This window comes from Megascapheus bottae, chromosome X (assembly GCF_031878675.1).
Source record: "Megascapheus bottae isolate mThoBot1 chromosome X, mThoBot2.hap1, whole genome shotgun sequence".
In the NCBI taxonomy this organism is placed as follows: domain Eukaryota; kingdom Metazoa; phylum Chordata; class Mammalia; order Rodentia; family Geomyidae; genus Megascapheus; species Megascapheus bottae.
The window spans coordinates 96324816-96348726 of record NC_143547.1 but is presented as its reverse complement, the minus strand read 5'-3'; the positions used below and the strand labels follow the sequence as shown (position 1 = coordinate 96348726).

The following is a 23911-nucleotide window of genomic DNA, read 5'->3' as shown; positions in this document are numbered from 1 at the left end:
TTGCTTAGAGTGGAGGTTTTTTATGAACTTTTCTACCTGGGTTGGCTTTGAACTACAGTCCTCCAAATCTCAGCCATCAGAATATTTAGGATTACAGGTGGGAGCCACAGATCTGGCTTTGCTGTTTCTTTATTGTAAAGCTATGTACACTGGGAAAAAAATTCAATTAGGATGAAAAAAAGAACAGGAAAAATGGAAAGAAAATCCCTACATGCAAAACTTTTTTGTTTAAAACATAGTCCCTAGGGGGCCATGAGTTTGGCCTAGTGGTTGAGTGCTTGCCTAGCATGCATGAAGACCCGGGTTTGAGTCCTCATTATCACGTACATAGAAAAAAGTCAGAAGTGGTGCTGAGGCTCAAGTGGTAGTGCTCTAGTCTTGAGAAAGTCCAAGGACAGTGCTCAGACTCTGGGTTCAAGCCCAGAACTGGCAAAAAAAAATAGTCCCTAGAAAATAACATAAAAAAACTATGTTCATCAAAGGAGTACTTCTGCTGGTAGACAAGCTAGTTAATACAGTGTTTGGAGAGGCCATCAGTTTGCAGGACATGACACAAACCATGGCAATTCTTTAATGGATACTTCTTAGTGACAACTGAGTTTGAAAGACATTTTCCCAAGGGCTGCAACCTATTTGTTCAGAGCAGTTCCTGATGTCCACAACTCTCAAATGCTTTTCCACTCAGCCACACATAAGAACAATCGTGTCGACAGTGTCTTTCAATCTACTTTTGATCATTATCTTCAAGCATGTCACTACTTTGAATTTCAGTTCATTTGGAGAGAGTACAAGGGCTGAGACTACAAAAGAAAACAAGAGATTAGGAGGTAAGCTACCCTCAATACCTTCACATTGAACAGGATTTTGGTTGTTCAATAATCATAGTTATAGGGCCAGGAGTGTGGCCTAGTGGTACAGTGCTTGGCAGCATACACGAAGCTATGGGTTCAATTCCTTGGTATCACATACACAGAATAAAGCCGGGAGTGGTGCTATGGCTCAAGTGTTAGAAAGTGCCTAGGCCCTGAGTTCAAACCCCAGGACTGGAAAAAAAATGATAGTTTTATTTAATGTCTACCTAAATAAAAAAATCACACTGCCTTCTTGGCTTCTTTGGCTCTGGAAAGGTCACAGTACGTATCTATGTCCTCTCTTGTAAAATAGAATGTTTCCATCTTTTCTACCTAATGTAGAAGAGGAGATACTCTCCAATTTCCAAATATTAAAGAGTATCATATGCTTCAGATCTCCTCCATATGATATTTGAATCTCTTCTTCTTATCACAGCCAATGAATGACTAATTAGTATGCCAGCAAAGAGAAATATATGACTACATAGAAACAGTGGCTCCAATTCAGAGATGTCTTACTGCCCTATTATGACACTTTCTATCAATTCCTCCTAATTTGGGTATACTACTCTTTTCATTCATCTATCTCTCTCCTCTTAATCCTACCTCCCCTTCAACCTATCTATGTATTTTTATGGGACACAATTCAGCTCTTACTGCTGATAGGTTGAGGGGACAGGAGCGTAGCCTAGTGCTAGAGTGCTCGCCTAGCATGCATGAAGTCCTGGGTTCGATTTCTCAGTATCACATACACAGAAAAAGCTCAAATTGGTGCTGTGGCTCAAGTGGCAGAACGCTAGGCTTGAGTAAAATGTGTCAAAGGACAGTGACCAGGCTCTGAGTTCAAGCTCAAGGACTGGCAATAAAAAAGATAGGTTGAAGGAGAGGTAGAATTAAGAGAGAGATAGATGAATGAAAAGAGTAGGGTGGAGAATACAAGCCATAAAATTAAATGCATATACAACAAAATTAAGAACATTGAGACAAGGTGTGGGGTTGGGAGCAGTGAGAAGAAAGATGAAAGTGGTAACAATGATCAAGAGGCATTGAATTCACAAACTGCTTTGTTAATGGCAACTCCTACATACAACTACTGCAAGATAATAATAAATGGAGAAGAGCACAATCTTTCATCCCATTTCTTCCTATATCTCCAAATAAATAAATAAACAAATAAATTAATTAATTAAAAAAAAGGGCTGAGAATGTGGCCTGAGAATAAAATGAAAACTATAGTGAAGTAAGTTAATGTATGAATCACTTCATATAGCTATGTCTAGTCAATTAATTGGTTGGTTTGTTTTGTGCCAATCCTGGGCCTTGAAATCAGAGCCTGGATGTTGTCCATGTGCTTTTGTGCTCAAAACTAGTGCTCTGCCACTTGAGCCACAGCTCCACTTCTGGCTTTTTGCTAATTAATTGGAGAGAAAAGTCTCATGGATTTTCCTGCCCAGGTTAGCTTCAAATTGCAATCCTCAGGTCTCAGCCTGATTAGGACTAGGATTATAGGCTTGAGCCACAAATATCCAGCTTGCTAGTGTCACAGAGAAGTACATACACAGGGGAAAACACCATGTATAAGTAGAGACTGAAGGCCTGAAGCTACAAGCTCATCAATACATTTCCAGAGAAAGCAGTGTACAGCAACATTCTTGCACTGGAATTCAGCTTTCTGGTAGAGGAGCAAAAGCTAGTCGAAAGCTAACAAAGACTTTCATTCCAGAAGTGGCACTGTGGCTTAAGTGGTAGAGTGTTAGCTTTGAGCTGAAGAGCTCAGGGACAGCACCTAGGCCCAGAGTTCAAGTCTCATAACCAACCGAAAAAAAAAAGACTCATCCCCACCCTACTCGTTCCCCTCATTGGGGGTAGATGGGTATGGAGGCTCAGCTTTCATTATTGCCTACCATGCATGAGGCCCTGGGTTCCATTCCTCAGCACCACATGAACAGAAATAGCATTATGGATCAAGTCTCAAGAGTACTGGCCTTGAACAAAAGAAGACCAGGGACAGCACTCAGGTCCTGTGTCCAAGGCCCAGGACTGGCAAAATAAATAAATAAACAAACAAGCAAAAAGGGTAAGTTGAACTTCTAACCCCAGTATCTGTGAATGCAAACACACCGCTTCATTCTACCTCATTGACACTGAGTGTAGGTAAAGACTTGGGTTCTAGCTAGGTACTGATGGGGTTGGAAAAAAAAGTTGTCTCAGTTAAGCCAGACAGCAGTGACTCAAACCTGTAACCCTGGCTGAAGTCTGAAGTTTGTGGTTCAAAGCTAGCCTGGGAAGAAAGTGTGTGAGACTCATCTTTGAGCTGGCAGTTTCTTTTCTTAGTTGGCTAGGACTTTTAAAATGAGGAATGCATTTTTTTTTGTCAGTCATGGGGCTTGAAATCTGGGCCTAGGCATTGTCCCTGAGCTCTTCAGCTCAAGGCTAGATCTCTATCCCTTGAGTCACAGCATCACTTCTGGCTTTTGATTACTTGGAGATAAGAGTCTCAAGAACATAAAATTATTGCCTGGGCTGGCATTGAAACATGATCCTCAGATCTCAGCCTCCTAGGATTATAGGCATGAGCCACTGGTGCCTGGCACGAATGCATGCTTTTTTTTAACCAAATATTTCCTAACCATTGAGGAGGTCACACATATATACACACACTATAGATGTGTATGTGTGTGTGCGCGTGTGTGTGTGTGTGTGTGTGTGTGTGTTTTATTCCTTAAAAGGTACAAACTACTGAAGTTATCACAGGAAGAAAGGGATGCTTTTAATCTCTACTTATACATGGTGTTTTCCCCTGTGCATGTACTTCTCTGTGACTCTTCTTATAAAGACACTAGAAAGGTGGACTTTTGTGGCTTAAGCCTCTAATGCTAAAGTACTAAGAAGGCTGAGACCTGAGGATTGCAATTTGAAGCCAACCTGGGCAGGAAAATCCATGAGACTTTTATCTCCAGTTAATTAGCAAAAAGTCAGCTGTGGAGCTGTGGCTTAAGTGGTAGAACACTAGTTTTGAGCACAAAAGCACATGGACAACATCTAGGCTCTGATTTCAAGGCCCAGGATTGGCACAAAACAAACAAACCAATTAATTGATTGACTAGACATAACTGTATGAAGTGATTCATGCATTAAATTACTTCACTATAGTTTTCATTTTATTCTCATGTATGTATATCATTACATGATGTTGTGAACTTAAAACATATACAATAAAATTTGTTTTCATTTTAAGCAACATCACATACATCCAGTAGAGTACAGTACAGACATCAACCCGAGTTTCCATCATGGTCTGCCAATTTTTGACCATGGAACACATTTTGTCTCTGGTGAGATCCATGCCGTGGAAGTTGATCAGGCAGATCTTGCCCTGAACATCCTCAGGAATTAGCTTGGACCTCCGAAAGGCAACTTCATCATTCTGCACATCAGCAAGGCTCACTGCGTACCCCGACACTTGAGGCCATTACATGCAATATTGGTTCCAGGAGTCCCAGTGACTGGTGTTTTCCCAATATTTCTGATATTGAACATGGACGGGGTTTTCACATCATATCAATCTTTCTTAGAAAATGGATCAACCACTTTCTTCTTGGCTTCTTTTTTGCCACCTTTTGTAAGGCGCTGGTTCCTGCCGACTGCCATGGTGCTGGTCAGAGAGACAAAAGGGGTAAAAATGATTTGCAGCCATGTCCCTGAGTGATAATGAACTATAAGTTCCTTCCTTGAAATTTAATTGGTTTTATTAATTTTTATTTTTTAAATTGTATTTTATTGTTCGGGTAATGAATAGAGGGGTTACAGTTATCAGGTAGTGAGTATGTTACTTCTTGAACAATGATATCCCTAATTTTTAGTATCAAGTTATTATGAGTTAAATTGTGTCCTGTAGAAATTTATACAATGAAATTATAAAGTCCATTACCTCTAGGTATGACTTCATTGTAAATAGGATCCTTGTGGATATATTAGTTAAGAGGAAGTCATATTGAAGAAGAATGAACTTCTAATCCAATGTGACTATAAAGAAAGGGGAGATTCACACACACACACACACACACACACACACACACACACACACACACACACACGGATATAAAAGCATTAATAAGAGTCATATGTTGGGGCCAGGAGCGTAGTCTAGTGGTAGAGTGCTCGTCTAGCATTCATGAAGCTCTGGATTCCATTCCTCAGTACCACATACACAGAATAAGCTGGAAGTAGCACTGTGGCTCAAGTGGCAGAGCACTAGACTTGAGCAAAATGTGTCTAAGGATGGTGCTCAGGCCGTGATTTCAAGCCCCAGGAATGCCCCTCCCCAAAAGTCATATGTCTAGAATCCAAGGAATAAAGCCTGGATCTCAAACTTCTGGACTCCAGAATTGTGAGATGATAAATTTGGTTGCCATCCCATTTGTAGTACTTTGTTATGACTCCCCAGCAAACTAATATAGAGTAATGTTAATAAACTAATGACATTCTACTATACTCCCTTCTTCAATTTGCTAGAAGGCTGAACACAATTGTTACCATTCTTTTTTAAATGGTGGACAGATTTCAATCATGTGGACCTGGAGTTGTCTTCATGAGAAAGTTTCTATCTATAAGGTCAATTTCTTTAATAGATACAGAGATAAAGAGGTAAGTTATCTCATTCTTGCTGTGAGAACTTCAGTAGTTCGTGCCTTCTGAGGAATCTGTCCATCCACCTATGTTGCTGAATTCTTGGCAAAAATTTATTTATGATAGTTGTTTTAAATTTTGGAGGCATTTATTTCTATGTTCTTAGTGTCAGTCTCAGCTTCTATTAGGATGACATGTCTACAAGACAAACGAAATTGCTTGAAGGCTTTTGTTCTAATTTGGGAGATGAATCATTCATTCCCCCTCTGCATTTATTAGCATCAATTAGCTGTAGAAGGGGGTTTCATTTTCAGATGCCCATATATGCATACAATATATGCAATCACACTCACCTTCTCTGATGGTCTCTCTACTCTCGTTCACCCTTTTATTATTCTCATCTCCCTCTCCCTGTCCCCTTTCCCACACCAGTCTCAACAAGCTTCATTATTGTACTTCACATATGTATGACATTTTAATGTCTGTAGAATTTTTCATAATTGTTTTCTTTTTTGTTCATGTTCATTTCTAATATTGATAATGTGTATCATCTCTCTATTTAAAATCACTTTGGCTGGAGGCTTATAGATTTTATTGATCTTTTCAAGAAACTGCTTTTGGGTTTTAATTTCTTTCTATGATCTTTAGTGGTTCCTTTCTTCTGCTCAGTTTGAGCTTATTTGCTCTTTTTTCCTAGTTTCTAAAGGTAGAAAATGAGGGCATTGATTTGAAACCTTTCTTCTTTTCGAATATAGGTGTCTAGTGCTATAATCTCCGCTTCAATACAGCTTTATCAGGTTCTACATAAATTTTGATATATTATGTCTTCATTTCACTCAGCTCAAATTACTGTCCTTCTCTTTTATTTTTTTATGCTGAGTATTAAGTCCCTGATCATGTTAGAGAAGATTTCTACAATTGAGCTATACCTGCAGCCTAGCATTGATTTTTTTTTTGGAAAAATTTGAAGGTATTTATTAGAAATTGTTTTGAATTCATTCAAAAACATTTAAGTAGCCATTTATCTGCTTATAGGCAGATAAATTAATGTATAAAAACCCCTTTCCCATGGGTATTAAAACTGAGTAAACATACAATGCTTCTATCCATCATGATCCTTTAACTTTTCTCTATTTTTCATTAGCACATGTTAATTGCAAAAGAGATTTAACTGTGATATTTCCATATATGCATATAAAATACTTTGATCAAATTCACCCCCTCTATTATTTTTTCTTATGCTTCTCCTATAAATTTTCTAATTTCATCCCTGAGTTTGTCTTTGGTCCATAGTTTATTAAGAAGAATGTTATTTAGAGTTTACATATTTGAACATTTTGGGAGATCTTTGTATTCTTTTATGGTTAGAGAACACACTTAGTATAGCATGAATCCTTTCAACTGTATTAAAACATGTTTTATGGCCTAGAATTTGGACCATGATTCTTAGTCTGAAGAGGAGGGTGTATTCTATTGTTGAGTGGGTTGTTCTATAAATGTCAATAAGTGAAGCTTGTTAATAGTGCTGGTAAGGTATATGATATCCTTGCACTTTTTCTACTATTGTCAAATTTTGAACTCAGTCCTGGGGCTTGAATCCAGGGTCTGGGTGTTGTCCCTGAGACTTTTGTTCAAGCCTAGTGCTCTACCATTTGAGTCACAGCTGCACTTCTGGTTTTCTGTTAGTTAACTGGAGATAAGAATCTCACAGAATTTCCTGCCCAGTATGGCTTCAAATCACAATCCTCAGATCTCAGCCTGCTGAGTACCTAGGATTCGGATACAACCTTACACATTCTTAGAGGTAGGGTAAAAAAAACACATACATATGATTAAAGTTCAAATTATGAGTCTACACTCACTTTTTCATGAATGTATTTGGGCTTAAGTTTTCTGAACCATACAATGGCAATAATTATTGTACTCAACCTATGAGTTCATTGTGGCATAATGTGAGAAAGTACCAGACAGTTAATGACCTCTCACTAGGTATGTCAATGGATAAGAATTATTTATAATCAACTGAATATTTGGGAAATTAGTAGTGGTATAAAAGTCTTCATCAATTTTTAATTTATTATGCTTACCTCGATTTGTTTATCTTTTCATAGAGGTACTAGCAATTTACCCAAAGGCTATGAAGATTGTGTGTTAAATGACAATGGAGCAACCATTGAATATGATATTGAGGTTTCAAACAAATAATAGCCGTTAGTAGTTTGCTTTTGTCTGTAATCTCACTCCCCAAAAGAATCAGAAATAATAATTTTAATTTTTTAATTCAAGCATCACAAAGAAATAGTGGAGTATAGTATTTTAATATGGTTTACTTTTCATTCTATTATAAACATATCCTGGCAACAAGTTTTCCATTGCAACTTAGAGTACATTCACATGAAAAGCATCCACAAACAAGTAGAGATTGTTCAAGTGGGCTTTCAAAACCCAGACTAATGAGAAATTGCAGATAAAAGATAGTAACTCGCTCTGCCACAAAATAGCCTCTCAAATACATCATCATTTTCTGGCATCCAGGAAAGGTCTGTTCGGGGCAGTATAGTGGAGTTGACTTCAGTATGAATTTTAAAGTCAGGGAAAAAAATGGGGCTTAATTCAGTGCTCTTCAGCTTACCATTGATGTGACCCGATCTGACTTAACTCTACCTCATATATAAGAAATAGAGCTAGTGGTTTCTAGCTATATAGGTTGTAATAAGTCACATAAGATGGTATTATTTAGAGCACAGCAATCTACTTGGCCTGTGTGAGAGTACATGCTTGCCCTCTCTTCATATGGGCAATCCTTTCTTCCATCTTTTTTTCCTTTTTTTTTGCCAGTCCTGGGCTTAAGCTCAGGGCCTGAGCACTGTCCTTGGATTTTTCTCAAGGCTAGAGCTCTACCACTTGAGCCGCAGCACCACTTCCGGCTTTTTCTAAGTATGTGGTACCAAGGAATTGAACCTGGGTCTGCATGCTAGGCAAGCACTCTACCACTAGGCCAAACTCCTGGCCTCTTTCTTCCATCTTTATTGCTCATAGATATACTTTTTATTTTTATTTAATTTTCTTTTTGAGATAACATACATTTTAATATAATATGAAGGGCTTTCATTGTGACATTTAAATATGTGCATATAATGCATTTTGAACAAATTGACCCCTTCACTCTATTCTCATTCCTTCCCCCTGCCCTCAAGTGCTTTTCAGATATGCTTGGTAGATTTCATCATGCTATGTTCACTCACACATGCACACACACGTGCGTGTGCACACACACACACACACACACACAGACACATGGAAGAATACAATCATATATACCTTTAGCCTCCTTCCCTTTTCCTTTTAAAGCTTTCATTTTTATTTATTGCCAGTCCTGGGGCTTGAACTCAGGGCCTGGGAACTATCCCAGAACTTCTTTTGTTCAAGGCTAGCACTCTACCACTTGAGATACAACACCACTTCCAGCTTTCTCTGTGTATGTGGGGTCAAGGAATTAAATCCACGACTTCGTGCATGTTAGGCAAGCACTCTACCACTTGGCCACACTCCCTGCTCCTATTTATTTATTTTTAATAGGGTCTTACCATACATCACAAGCTGGCTTTGAATTTAAAATCTTCTTGCTGTAGCCTATAGCCTCCTGCATGATGACTATAGAACTGTGGCATAATGGTTAACTTTTCTTTTCTTTTCTTTTCTTTCTTTCTTTCTTTCTTGCTTTCTTTCTTTTCCTTCCTTCTTTCTTCCTTTCTTTCATTGGTTATGGAGCTTGAACTCAGAGCCTGGGCACTGTCAGTGAGCTTATTTGCTCAAAGCTGGAGCTCTACCAGTGTGAGCAACAACTCCATTTCTGGTTTTCTGGTGGTCAGGAGCTAAGAATGTCATGGACTTTCCTACTCAGGCTGACATTGAACCACAATACTCAAATTGCAGCCTCTGTGAGTAGTTATGATTATAGATGTGAGCCACTGATACCTGGCTTGGCTTTTTCATTCTATGTTAACCTCTGCTAACTGAAAATGGTCTATTTTTGAATTTTTAGACATACTGCCTCAATGCTGTGTACATCTTATTAAATTTTCCCTTTTTTTGGGGGGAGTCATAGGGCTTGAACTCTGGGCCTGGGTGCTGTCCCTGAGCTCATCAGCTCCCTACCCCTGGGCCTGGGAGTTGTCCATGAGCTCTTAAGCTCAAGGCTACTGCTCTAATCCTTGAGCTATAGCCCCACTTCCCATTTTCTAGTGATTAATTGGAGATAAGAGTCTTTCATTCTTTAGTGCCTAGGCTGGCTTTGAATCACGATCCTCAGATCTCAGCCTCCTGAGTAGCTAGAATTACAGACATGAGCCACCGCGCCTGGTCAACTTTTACATTATTTATAATTAATCCTTTCCAAAAAATAATACAACTTTTTAGACAGAATTTTCTGGGAGTGTGGCCTAGTGGTAGTGTGCTCGCCTAGCATGCATGAAGTCTCGGATTCAATTCCTCCAAATCACATACACCAAAAATCCAGAAGTGGTGCCGTGGCTCAAGTGGTAGAGCATTAGCCTTGAGAAAGCTCGAGGACAGTGCCAAGTCCCTGAGTTCAAGCCCCAAGACTGGCAAAAAAAGATCACAATATTATGTAGGTCCACAGTTCTATTCTTAAACACTATTTTCTTTAGTCAATATTTTGTCTCTCTCAATATATGCCTCTGAACTGACTGACATGTTCTTCCTCTTCTTTCTCAGAAAATCTCGTAGATTCTTGGCCAACTCCTGCTCACCTGCATTCTTTCCTCATTGCATTCTTTTTTATTTTTATTATTTTATTTTTTATTTTTGTTGGTCATGGAGTCTGGGCACTGTCCCTGAACTCTTCAGCTCAAGGTTACTGCCTTACCTCTTGAGTCACAGCACCACTTCCAGTTTTCTGAAGAATAATTGGAGATAAGAGTGTCACAGATTTTTTAGTGTGGGGTCTGGCTTTGAACCTCAATCCTCAGGTCTCAGCCTCCTGAGTAGCTAAGATTACAGTAGCTCCTGAGTAGCTGAGCCACTATGCCCTGCTCCTCACTGCATTCTTATCATCCTCTAAGAACCCCTCTCCTTTTTCTAGATTAAACTCTCATCCTTATGGACACCTTAGAAAATTTATTCTATCAATTCCTCTCACTTGTTACCTATCTCAATTTCATATTGGAATCTTGGAAATATGCTCAAATTTCTCTTGTTACCACAACAACAATCAAATCCTCCCCTTAATTCAATATCTCTCCTCGTACTGTTGAAGCATTCTTGAAGCATGTGTCTACATTCATAGCTCTACCTCCTTACTTTCTCCATGTTTCTCAACACACTGTCATATGGTAATTCCTACACAAGTCTGCTGAATCTATTATCATTTAGGTAACTGGTAGCCTTCTTACTGCATAGTCTTCTAGCTAAGTCAGAAGTTCTCTTTGTAAAACAAAAATGAAAAAAAATGAGTTGCATAAACAATATAACTGACTTATCTTTCATAATATTTGTCCAAGGCTGCTAGAATTCCAGTTCTTTTTCAGTGAATCACCGAAGATCTAAGGCTCCTTCTATCATGCATTCTCTTATCCCTAAGGTATTACTCATCTGTGTGTTCAAAGTTGATTCACTCCTAATATCCATCCAGTGGGGAGGGAAGAAAAGAGAAGAGTAAGAAATAGCTTTTCCATTTAGTGTATACATTCAGATAATATGCATGAATTACTTCTCCACAGTCCATTGGTCAAAATTTATTTTCATAGCCAAACCTGACTGCAGTAGAGAATGGAAATATAGTCATCATTTTGGGTATCCATGTACTCCGTTCAATATTATAGTATGGTCTGCTATGGAAGAGAGATTGAATAAATACTGGAAACAATTAGCAGACTGTATCATGTAAAACTGCATCATACACAAAACATCCCAGAGTGTGAAGCAGGAGGATGGTTTCTAGAGATAGCCCCTGAGTGTTATCAGCCCCAAATTCACTGTACCATTTGCTTATAGATGTTTGAGTCTTTTCTCTGTCTCTATACAGAAGTATAATCACATAGAATAGGTAATAGGGAAAGATTCATGAGAACAGAGTTCTTGCTTAGCAAATCATTTTTTGTGAGGCTTAACTTTTTGTCTATGCTGGTTTCAAACAGTGATCTAGATCTCAACCTTCATAGTAGTTGGAATGACAGAGGTCATCCATGCTAACTTGTGCCTATCCCTACGATTTTTTTTATGATCTCTTAGTTTACTCATTACTTTGCAGTAAAACTCAAATATTGCCCTAGTTTGATCTTTAAATCATAGTTTATACCTAGATGAATGATCACCTGAATGGCTGGTGGGGGAAAATGAAGAGCTCTCATGTTTCAATTTTTTTTCTGGTGATTGGTTCCTTGTATCAAGAGAGACTCCTTGTTTCCCTGAATATCTAGATCAGTAGTTTTGAAGCTCAAAAATATGTGAGACTAACCAGAAGTGCTTCTTTGATTGAAGGTCAGGAGAGTCTTCTATTTGAGACTACCTGATTGAAGCAGTGGCCTGGACTTTCAGGTAGTCATGAGATTGGTCTGTTCCTACAAAGGATGAGTGACACTGGATGCTACAGCTTTAAGCTAGTAGACATAATTGAGCCGTTGATGGATAGTCTGTTTCTCCAGGTAAATGTAACTATCTTTTTTAAGATGGCTTAAATAATTTCCCAGGTTTACTGGGCACCACCAGCTCACATATCTAATCCTAGTGGTTCAAAGCCAGCCCAGAAAGGAAGCTCCATGAGACTTTTATTAACTACCAGAAAACCAGAAATGGCACTCTGGCTCAAAGTGGTAGAGAGCTAGCCTTGAGCGGAAGCACTCAGGGACAGCACCTAGGCACAGGATTCAAGTTCGATGACTGACAAAAAAAATCCCTAGGTATTTCAAAATTGTCAAAAAAAAACTTGGAAAAATTATAATAGCCTCCACATAAAATCTTGCTATAAGTCAATGATTTGGGGTGAGGAGCTCACTTTTCCCAATCTTTTTGTGTAGTCATTATAGAAGCTAGGAAAACTAAACACTAATTTTACCAGTCTTCCTGATAATGGAGGTGATTTTATAACATAATTCTACAGAGTGAGTTATAAGCTTTCATCTGCTGGAGTTTTCTGGAGAAACTTTTGGTTTCCTGAGAAACCACTTTTGCACTTTAAAACTTCCTTGAACACAGACGTGGTGGCTGGAGCCACATGAGCCATGTTTGTGACTTGGCAACAATGAGTATTACAATAAAATCCAACAATCACAATGATGAATTACAAGATACATCTTGGGCTACAGGGGCATTGTTGAGCTTCTGAACCAAAGCCAACAACTGTCTGTATTTAAGCATGTGGTATTAGTCGAAGCAAAAAAAAAAAAAGTACTATTAGTGGATTTTCTGCTACTTAAAGCTAACATAGCCCTAACCTGTGTAGATCTCTATGACTTTAGGATGAGATCCTTACTCTTCAACATGATAAATAAATGCCTACAAGAGCTAGCCCTTACTTGTGTGCCTCATCCAATCTTCCTCCACATTTATTTTGCACTATAGGCTATGGAAATGTGGAACCACATCTATTGCCTTAGGTACACGACTAATCTACATTGATAGAACACAGATGAGAACTTTTTTTTCATCTGTGGATCCCTAAATTATAGCACAATGACCTATGCAAAAGGAACTGCACCAAAAATGCTACTGTCCCACTTCCTTTTGATACAAAAACTACTTAATGGTACTTGCGGATTTTTCTGCGTCAATTATTTAGCACTTCAGTATCTCTTCATGTGTAAAGATGTATAGCAAGCTTATGTACTGACATTAAAACATTTCTAATGGCATAATGTTAACAAAACAAATTTCAGAAAAAAACACCTATATTATACCATTAAGGCAAAAACAAAATCCAATAAAAGTATTTATTCATGTTTATGTGATATGTATGTATGTATGATGTATATTTCTGTTATCTATCTATTATCTACCTGTCTATCATTTGTCTTATATTCAAAAGCTAGTAATTATTAGGATGGAAAGATTTAAGGAATTTTATCTTTTGCTTTACTTATAAGTTTAAGGCATTTACTCTATAAAATGTTTTTGAGACAGGGTCTTTCTATGTTTTCCAGATTTGTCTGAACGTCTAAGCTCAAGTAATCGTCATATCTTGGTCATCTGAGTTGCTGGAATGATAAACATGTGTTGTTGGACTCAGTTTATTAAAACAAATTATCATTTGGGATATTTATTCATTTAAGTATGTGCTGGTACTGAGTACTTGTGCTTAAGGCAAGTGTTCTCCTACTTGAGCCACTATATGACTTCTGACTTTTTTGGTGGTTAATTGAAGATAAGTCTCATAGATTTTCTTGCTCAGGCTGGCTTTGAACCATGATCCTCAAATCTCAGCCTCCTGAGTAGCTAGGATTATAGATGTGAGCTACCACCAACTGGCTGGTTTGGGCTTTTATAGAATAACTGTATTCATGTGCAACATGTGAACTTAAAAATAAACAACTTCTTTCCTAAGATACATTTCACTATGCTTTCGTACCCAGGAAATCAGAGGCCACTGCAATCATGGTCTAAGGAGACTCAATTGCTGCTTAAGGTGGTGGTGCATGTTGGCATGATTCACACGATGATGAGTTTGCATGCATGCAGAATACAAGAGTTAGTTAGGAAAGCCTATAAAACCAGGCAATGTGAAACAGGGTTGGAGTCCTAGCAAACAGCCCATGAGAAGACAACATGGGAAATTGCTGAAATGGAGACTCGGGAAGGAAGAAATGCTAAGAACCCAGAACATGTGCCAAGGAGACCACCAGGCAGAAAGCAGAGCCATCCCAGGAGAGAAGCTATGTTAACTTTCACTGGTCAAGTTACATGGCGTCTGCACCAGCTCTTTGGAGCTAACATCATGCCAGTCTGTGAACCAGATAGTAGACATAGAACTACAGGATTTGATGTTTGTCCTGTGGGGTTTTGGTCTTATTTTGTGCCTATCCCTCAGCGGATTTATGTTGCTATGATTGGTCCTGCTGACATTTATAGGCTGCTTATTTCTAGGCCTTTACCCTGAGTAATTTTTTCATCCTTAATAATCAGCTTTACCTACAGTAGGAATTAAAGTGGGTCTCATCTTGATAGGACCCTACAGTATTCCTTTAGGGGAAAATATTGACAATATGGTACTGTAGTTGGCTGGCACAGGTCTGGTTCCATCATTTCCCTGCAGGGAAAACTATGTGGAGCATTTATTGGTACATCTCTGGAGCCAGGCTAAAATAATGTGAAAGGCTAATATAATTTTAGGTAAGGGGTGAGAAATTCCCACTGTCAACCTTGACCACTTCATCATAATTCAAACCATGGAGTACCACAAAAGGGGGACAGAGTGATCTTATCACAGCTGTACCTTTTGTGCTCTGGAGCTAATAACATCCATAATAAGAAAAGCTACTTCATATCAACAGGCAGTTGTAAAAATGGTGGCATTTCGGGGGACATGGCTGGGTTCCACACTTGTTCCAGCAGTGTCTGGGGAGTAGAGGCACATAAGACTATGAAAAATATTTGGATTTAAAAAAAAACTTTGCTGCTCTCTTGTCCCCATTGCCTGGCAGCTCATGTTCGATATCTTGGCCTTGCCAACTTCTTACTCTCTGCCAGGCAACCAAGTGCTTCATATTTCAAAGTGGCTATTGGAGTGGCAGTGGGCAGATAGGAACATGGCTTCCCTCCTACACTTGTTCTATCAGCACAAAGAGATTCAGTGATGATTCATTCCTACCTTCCTTGACCCTTCTTGCTGGCTTCCCATAGCTTAGAATTAAGGCCTAGGAAAACTTGTTTGTGACTGGAGTTTGAACAGGTTTTCGTTCTCTTTTTTCTCCCTTTTTATTCTCTACCCAAAGGGGTGAGGTGCAGGGGCTGGGTGCAAAGTAGGACAAAAGGTCAGTAAGGCAGTTAGTCCAGCACTGCCTAGACTTTAGAAGGCCATTTGCTCTGAGTTCTCACAATAAATTTGCCAGATGAAAATTAGTCTCCTTATTTTAGAGTTGAAGAAGCAGAGGTTATAGATATGCAAGGTTATCAGGGGCTCGAACTGACGCTACTCATTCCAGAGCTGTGCTCCTAATCACTGGACACTATACTCTGTATGGCACATGCTGTCCTCTGATCTCCTAATCACTGGACACTATACTCTGTATGGCACATGCTGTCCTCTGACCTTCTCTGGGTCACTTCATGGCATGGGTAGTCACAAACAACCTGATGTCCAGTGCCTCAAACCCTTCAGAGGAAGAACTACAGTCAAGGAAAGAAAATCAACTCAGTCTTCTTCCTATTCCATTTTCAAAGTTACTTATCCGTTTTGCGTTCCAACCTGTCCGCATTTGCTGACCTGCTCTTTAAGATTTTCTCCCTGTCCAGATGCCAAAATAGGTGGGGAGCATGGTGAAGGGCGAGGGGGGTCTATTTTCATTTTATCTTTTCACAGTGAAAATGGAGTTTTCCCTGTGATGCTTCCCTCACTGCAAATGCGCTGTAACAACAAAGCAAGAGTATAAAGAAGAACATGAAAATGATCCCGAAGGTCATAGATGGCAACCCATAACCACTGTCAACACATTGGGCTATTTGCTATCACAGACTTTTCTTATTGCCAGTCCTGAGGCTTGAACTCAGAGCCTAAGCACTGCCCTTGAGCTTTCTCAAAGCTAGCGCTCTACTACTTGGGCCATAGCACCATTTCTGCCTTTTTCTTTTATATATATATATATATATATATATATATATATATATATATATATATATAATTTTTTTGCCAGTCCTGGGCTTGAGCTCAAGGCCTGAGCGCTGTCCTTGGACTTTGTCAAGGCTAGAGCTCTACCACTTGAGCCTCAGCACCACTTCCGGCTTTTTTTTTTTTGTATGTATGTGGTACCAAGGAATCGAACCTGGGTCTTCGTGCATGCTAGGCAAGCACTTTAACCATTGGCCAAACTCCCAGCCCCATTTCTGCCTTTTTCTGTGTATGTGGTACAGAGGAATCAAACCCAAGCATTCATACCAGTGGGCCATGCTCCCAGCCCCAGACATTTTTTCAAAACATAAACACATGTTTACAAAAATGTACCTATATTTTGCAATCTGCTTATTAAAAAATCTGCCTTCTACCTATTTACTTGTGCCAGTAATCCTTGGTACTCAGGAGGCTGAGATATAAGAATTGCAGTTCAAAGCCATCAGAAAAAGCCTGTGAGACTCTTACCTCCCATTAACCAACAGAAAGCCAAAAGCAGAGACATGGCTCAATGGGTAAAGTATTATACCTGAGTGAAAAAGCTCAGGGACATCACCCACACTCTACACACACACACACACACACACACACACACACACACACACACACACATACCTCAAGCATAACTTTATTTACTTTTTGTAACAATTCTGTTTTTATTTTGTTGGTGACAACTGTTTTATTATCTCCAAGTACCAAAGTGTTCCAACATGTCAACTTATGTGGACAGTACATCTTGATCAGTGTCACCCCTAAATAAGTTTTTTTGTAATTGATATAATTCTTCTTTACTAACTTGAAGGAAATTATACCCTGGAGAGATTAAGATTAAACAACATACACTGAGGTCCTGCAACTTGGTAAAGTTAGACTTTGAATCAAGATCTCTAGGTTCCTGGAACCCATCCTTTCTCTAGCAGATGTTCCCATTTATTTAAAAATGATATTGGTACATGTTATCCTCTGAGATGATGAAAACCATGTGCTGATGGCGCCAGAATCAATAGGCAGCCATTCCCTCATCTCTGCCATTGGATAGAGGTAGTCACTTTAAATGACTGGAAGTTTGCTTCTGTTGTTGTCGTTGTTATTGTTTTCCTGGATAAGGCCATCCAGACAGACTTACAAGGCAACTTCGGGAAGTGACCTTAGTGCCAGCTGAACTTAGTACCAGTAGAGTCATCCTGCCCAATCCTTTAAAGATGATGTAGAAATGAGCTTTGTACATCGTAATAGGAATTATATGGTAGGCCTTTCCAGCCATTGTGTTTTAAACATGAGATGTAGAAAGAGGCTTCACTTTGAATTGAGCATGTTTTACAATGTGTGCGCTCTGGGCATGTTGACAGTCTGTCCTGTATGAATATGTATGAATTTCTCCAATAAAAGTTCACCTCCCCTTCTGTGATGGTACTGGAGCTTAAACTCAGGACCTCAAATTTCACTGGTTTTTTTTTTTTCTCAAAACTAACACTCTATTACTTGAACCATAGCTTCACTTCTGGATTTTTGGTGGTTGATTAGAAGTAACAGCATGACAGATTTTTCCTGCCTGGGGTTGGTTTTGTTGAACTGCAATCCTCAGATCTCCTCCTCTTCAGTAGCCAAGATTACAGGTGGAGGCTACTGGGGCCTGGCATAGCCCTTTGCTTTATTTGCTGGAGGGTCACTGAGGACATCCTCAGTGCTCTTCTTGCTACAAACAGTAAACCTCACAGCACTCTTTTATCTCCTGGTCATGCTTATTATTGCCTTTGTACTCACCAACAGCCAAACACTTTGCATCCATTACAATGCTAATTGAGCATCTACTAGGCATCAGGTCCCACTTCAAATACTGGAGATGAGGCAGAGCAATATACTGATCCTCCCCTCATACAGTAGAGCTCGGTGAAGGAGACAGACAATAAAATTTATCACAAATCAGTAAGGTGCTATTATATAATCTAAAGAGATAGAGAGTGACGGAGGATGCCATTTTACTCTTTGGGGAGGTGATATGAGAGTAGTGAGTGGAATACAGTGAGAAAAAAACCCTATAACTTTATCTGCGGGAAAAATATTTAAAGAACATGGGACATCCAGTGTAAAGACCAGAAGGTAGAAGCGTTCTTGGCACAGGATCATCAAGGACGCCAGTGTTCCTGAAATGCAGCTTGCACTGGGAAAGGCAGTGAGAGGTAGTTGGTGGTGGAGAGGCTGTCAGGGAATTAGGTTATGCAGGGCCCTGCAGGCTACGGTAGGTCTTTTTGTATTTCAATCCAAGTATCAGTCGGTGCAAGGTTTGAACAGTGACTTGACCGCTCTTGCGGTATTGCTGGGAGGGCAGTGATGAGGAGTTTGGTACTCGGTGCTCACCCTATAGGCAAAAAAGCAAGCCTACATTTACCAAATGTTTGGGTACCATAAGAGTGAGGCATGGCTGTAAATACAACACTTCACTATCACTGTGGGGTAGATGGGATTCATCATGGTTCATGTGGTACAGTTCTTAAGCATAAGTTATGGTAACAAGAAGGCACAATGTTTCTCTTTGCCTGGTTTGGAATGGCATGAGCTTGTTGAGGAGGGGCTGAATCCTGAAGAATCCTGAAGGCAAAACCTGAAGTAAACAGGAAGGGAGATGGGGGTGCAGTAGGGTAGGATACACATTCATAAATTTCTGACATAATGCAATGTTCCAAAGGGAGACATTTGCATACTGCTCTCTTGATTATTTCATTCCATACTTGCTAAGAACTAACTATAAGTAAACAAATCAAGGTAACAACTTTTTTTTGGTTTTGGTTTTGGTTTTTTGCCAGTCCTGGGCTTGAGCTCAGGGCCTGAGCACTGTCCTTGGATTTTTCTCAAGGCTAGAGCTCTACCACTTGAGCCTCAGCACCACTTCTGGGTTTTTCTAAGTATGTGGTACCAAGGAATCGAACCCAGGTCTTCATGCATGCTAGGCAAGCACTATACCACTAGGCCAAACTCCCGGCCCCCCCAAGGTAACAACTTTAAGTAGATTTATTTCATTGTACTTTTCAATTTAATTATCTGTGTGTATGTATGTGTGTATGCTTGTCTGTGTGTGATGTTAATGAAGCTTGAACTTAGGGCCTGTGCACTATTGCTCAGTCTTTTTTTTTTTTTTGCTCAAAACTAGTACTCTACCAGTTGAGCCATACCTCCACTTCTGGGTTTTTTTTTTTTTGGCAACTTATTGCATATAAGTGTCTCACAGGTTTTCTGCCCAAGTTTACTTCAAACTTCAATCCTTCTGAGGAGCTGAGATTGCAGGTGTGCGCCACCAATACCAGGCAATTAATTCTTTTAGGACAAGATCTACGTTGCCTAGGCTCCAACTCTGTTTAAACCTCCACGAATTCCAGGCGTAGTGCACCACATCTGTTGGTGGCTTCATTTTTAGATGTTTCTCCAGGAACTTGAATCATATTAAAACTGTTTGCATTAGAAAGATCTAGTGTAGAGGTTAATGAATTTTACCTAGAATGGACTAGGGAAATATTTTTGGGTTGATGTACAACTCCTTTGCATCTACTCAACACTGTCATCAAATGTGAAAGCAACCATGGGAAATAGGCAATGTTTAGCTGTGGCTATATGTCAATAAAACATTTTTTTCAAAAAGCCAATCTGTGAGGAGGAGATAGACTGTGGGTTGGCAACTCCTAAGTTAATGCCTAACGATTCCTACCTTACAAGAACCTACTGGACAGATTGATGACTTGCCTATAGTCACCTGTTTCAGGCAGTATTATGAAATTACTCTAGAGTGTATGTTTTAAAGCAAAAAATGGGAGTGTGTGGGCTCTCTGCCCGTGTGAGCCAAGGTAATGAATATTACATGGCAAATCAGAAGGAAAAGGCACATGTCGTCTGTTTTTATGTTTAGTGCAGAATCTACATTTATCCTTCCTTGACAATGTCTCTCTTTCCATATTTTTTAAGTTTCAATATAATTTCAAATGAATCTCAACTCACTATACTATTCGTGTAAAAGCCTTCCAATAACAAATAGACTTTCCTATTTGAAATCACAGAAAGGAACACAAATATAGTCCAATATCCAGGATTTCAGGACACTAATCTCTGCACTTTTCAACCCAAATATAACAAATCTCAATCCGACCACAAAAAGGTGGGCTCTACAAAGGCCAGCTCCAGCTCTCAAAATGGACCGTTAGCTTCGTATTCGCCCATGTATTGATTAGTTGCCATAGTTTATTTGTCATTTTCCTCTTAATTTCATCCTAGAGCATCACCCTTGGCTAAATGTGTTGAATGGCATCACTTGATCAGACATGCTGTCACTTCCAACATTTCCAGGGGCTTGATGCCCAAGAACAACGGATTTGTCTTTTCTCACATTGGCAGGCTACCACGTTCATGACCAAGTGACTGCGCTGTAGCTATCTTCCTTTCATCTTCCTTGAGGAAAGGAAGATTCATTTTGGGAAATTGGAAGGATTTCATTTGAGGTGTGATCAGCACTTCTTTTTTGTCGGTTGTGGGATTTGAACTCTGGGCTCCATTTCTGATATTCTAGTGGTTAATTGGAGATAAGGGTCTCACACACTGTAGTGCCAGGACTGGCTTCGAACTGTAATCCTCAGATCTCAGCCTCCTGAGTAGTTAGAATTACAGGCGTGAGCCACCAGTGCCTGGCGTTGAGCACTTTCTTTAGGACAAATCTCCACACTTCATCACACTCAGCACGTGTGAGGCAGTAGGGACTTTTTTGTATCTTTTAGAAAGTGATGAGTCAGGGTCTCTAAGCCCAAGCATTAAGGCTCATATCTATGCTCTTCACTATTAACCCAGGCAATATGTTGCTTTTTGATGAGTTTTGGTCAGGATACAGCTTACAGTTTTGATTGACTGTCTATCAAAAGGACTATTTGGTTGGGTACCAGTGGCTCATGCCTGTAGTCCTTGATACTCAGGAGGCTGACATTTGAGGATCATAGTTCAAAGCCAACCTGGGCAAGAAAGTTTGTAATTTTGTGAGACTCTTTTTTTTCCCCTATTGCCAGTCCTGGGGGTTTGACTCAGGGCCTTGACATTGTCCTTGGACTCTTTTTTTCTCAAAGTTAACTCTGCCACTGCAGCCACAGTGCCACTTCTGGCTTTTTCTGAGTATGTGATACTGAGGAGTTGAACCTAGGGCTTTGTGCACGCTCTGTGAGCACTCTTCCACTAGGCTATGCTCCTCTGTGAGACTCTTATCTCCAAATAATCAGCAAGACGCTAGAAGTGGAAATATGTATCAATTTCTAGAGTACAAGTGGAAAAGCCAAGCAAGAGTGTGAGGCACTGAGTTCAAGTCTCAGTACTGACAGAAGGAAAAACTAGTTCTACTATTACTTTTTATGCAATGTCTTGAAAGTTTTTCACACAGGAAAGCTCAGTTTATTAGGTAAAATGCTATCCTTTCCACCTCCCACAAGGAACAAGTATTCCATCTCCATAAAATAAAAACACAAAGCACTTCTAAGCAGTCTCATGTAATTTCTCTCAACTTACGCAGACAATATATAAATGAAGAAATGACTCAAACTCAAGAAATAACAGCCAGTAATCACAAGTTACAAGGCCACGTTTTTCCTTCTACCTGTCTCAATTCCAGGGTATAAGTTGATTCAGAATGGACCACCAGTGTCCTACTCAAGTGATTAGACCTGATTGATTTTAATACATTTGGGGAAATTATGTTGCTGATATCTCTAGCAAGGATTATAGCTTTAAATAGGCAAAATCAATCTAAATTACTTTGGAATCCTTTTTATTCTTCCTACTTCTGTGCATGAAGATTGTGCAGGGATCACATAGGTTGGAATCTGCTCATTTATGAGATCACACTGTGTCTTCTAGCACTTACAAAAAAATAGATTAGCTGACATATTTTCTTATATCTTTTCTGTTTCCAGCTAAAAGGACAAGATATCCCTGTATTCCGATTTGTAAACCCATCTTCTATATATACTTTTGCAATCCACTGTACTAACATACATTTATAAAGATTTCTAGCTGGGTGGCTCACACCTCTATTTTCCTAGCCACTTTGGAGCCTGAGATCTGAGGATGGTAGGCAGGAAAGTTCATAAGACTCTTATCTCTGATAGACTACCAAAGAGCCAGAAGTAGAGCTGTAGCTAAAGTGGTAGAGTGCTGCATGGTCACACAAAACCAATTCTAATTTCCATGAAATAAAAAGCAAAGAAACAGTCATAGTTCCTCTTTTGAATCAAATATTTACAGTTTCTGAAAATTGTCCTAAAACATACAGCAAGCGAAAATACTTGGTTCAAGACAACCTACTAAATCTTACAGAGGACAAGTTTGTGGCATTTCAGCCATTACCTGGTCCTTCCTGAATCTCTACCACAGTCAGCTGGATGGAACTTCTGCTGTAGATGGACAGTGGCTGTACTTCTCCTTAGCTCCCACGGCATGGCACAAGGATCAGTTATCTGTGGCACCTCTCATTCTCTCTAACTAAATGTCACAGAAGCTAACTTTCTGGTGAATGCCACTGGGAAGCAGGGAGCTTCCTTTCTCTATCTGGTCCCTACATGTAGAAAAGAAGCTGGATCTAGATGTGCCGAGCCAAGAATACTGGAGCTTTGATATTTGTATTCCAGCTAGCTTGCTAGGCTGGGTTTCCACCCTGGGAGAAGCGACACTGCAAGACTGAAGGCTCCTTTCCGCATCCAATACTGAAAGTGGTAACATTTGCTTTTCCTCAGAAGAACCCAGAGCTCTGAAGGTTTCTCAAAGGAGTTGACTTTATCAGAAATAATTTCAAGATCTCCTGGTAAATGATGGAGACTTTTGAGGGTGTGTAATTCAGAAGAAACTGGGTATCCTGAGAGCAATAGGCTTAACTATAGGCCAGCTTGTTTAAGCAGAGAACCAGAGAAAGACCTGGCTGGGAGCCGTCCTCCAGAGAATTAGAACAAACTTCAAAGAATTGCATCACAAAGCTCAAGCCCTGTGGGGATGTAATTGGGTCAAACTGTACAGCAATTTATGTTCCAAAATTATTGAAAAAATTGAGCAATCATATAGAAATTGGTGAAGTTTAATGGAAAGAAGCATACAGCTTAAGAGAGACCTAAGTAAGAGCAAAGAGTCAAAGTAAGCCATCCGGAAGCATCTAGGACTCAAGTTCACAGCCATACCATCTCAGGAGTGACATCAGATACACAAGCTTCAATTGTAGGGATGCGAATTATATAATGGTAAGGTTGGTTTTTTTTTTAAACAAGTGATATAAACAAGAGCAAAACCAACACTTCCATTTGCTTCCCCGCAAAAAATCATTTGAGCAGAAGAGAGTTGGAAATACCATGTTTCTGTTTATTGTTTGATTATTTACCATAGAAGTTACAATGTGCATCACAAGAAAACTAAATCTTGTAATAATTTTGGCATTTTAATCCCACTCTCTGTAGTTTTTTTTAAACACAGATACTTGAACATAGTCAGCACTGGAATAGCACAAACATCAAACTGTAAGCCGAGAGCATCTAAAGTTATGAGGTTTTATTTATTTGTTTTATTACGGAGAATTCTCTCTATTTCT

At 39.5% G+C, this 23911-nt stretch overlaps 1 pseudogene; it reads right to left on the bottom strand.

The window, feature by feature from the left end:
• Window positions 1-4274: 4274 nt before the first annotated feature.
• Window positions 4275-4502, bottom strand: LOC150041621 (small ribosomal subunit protein eS1 pseudogene; annotated as a pseudogene).
• Window positions 4503-23911: the final 19409 nt, after the last annotated feature.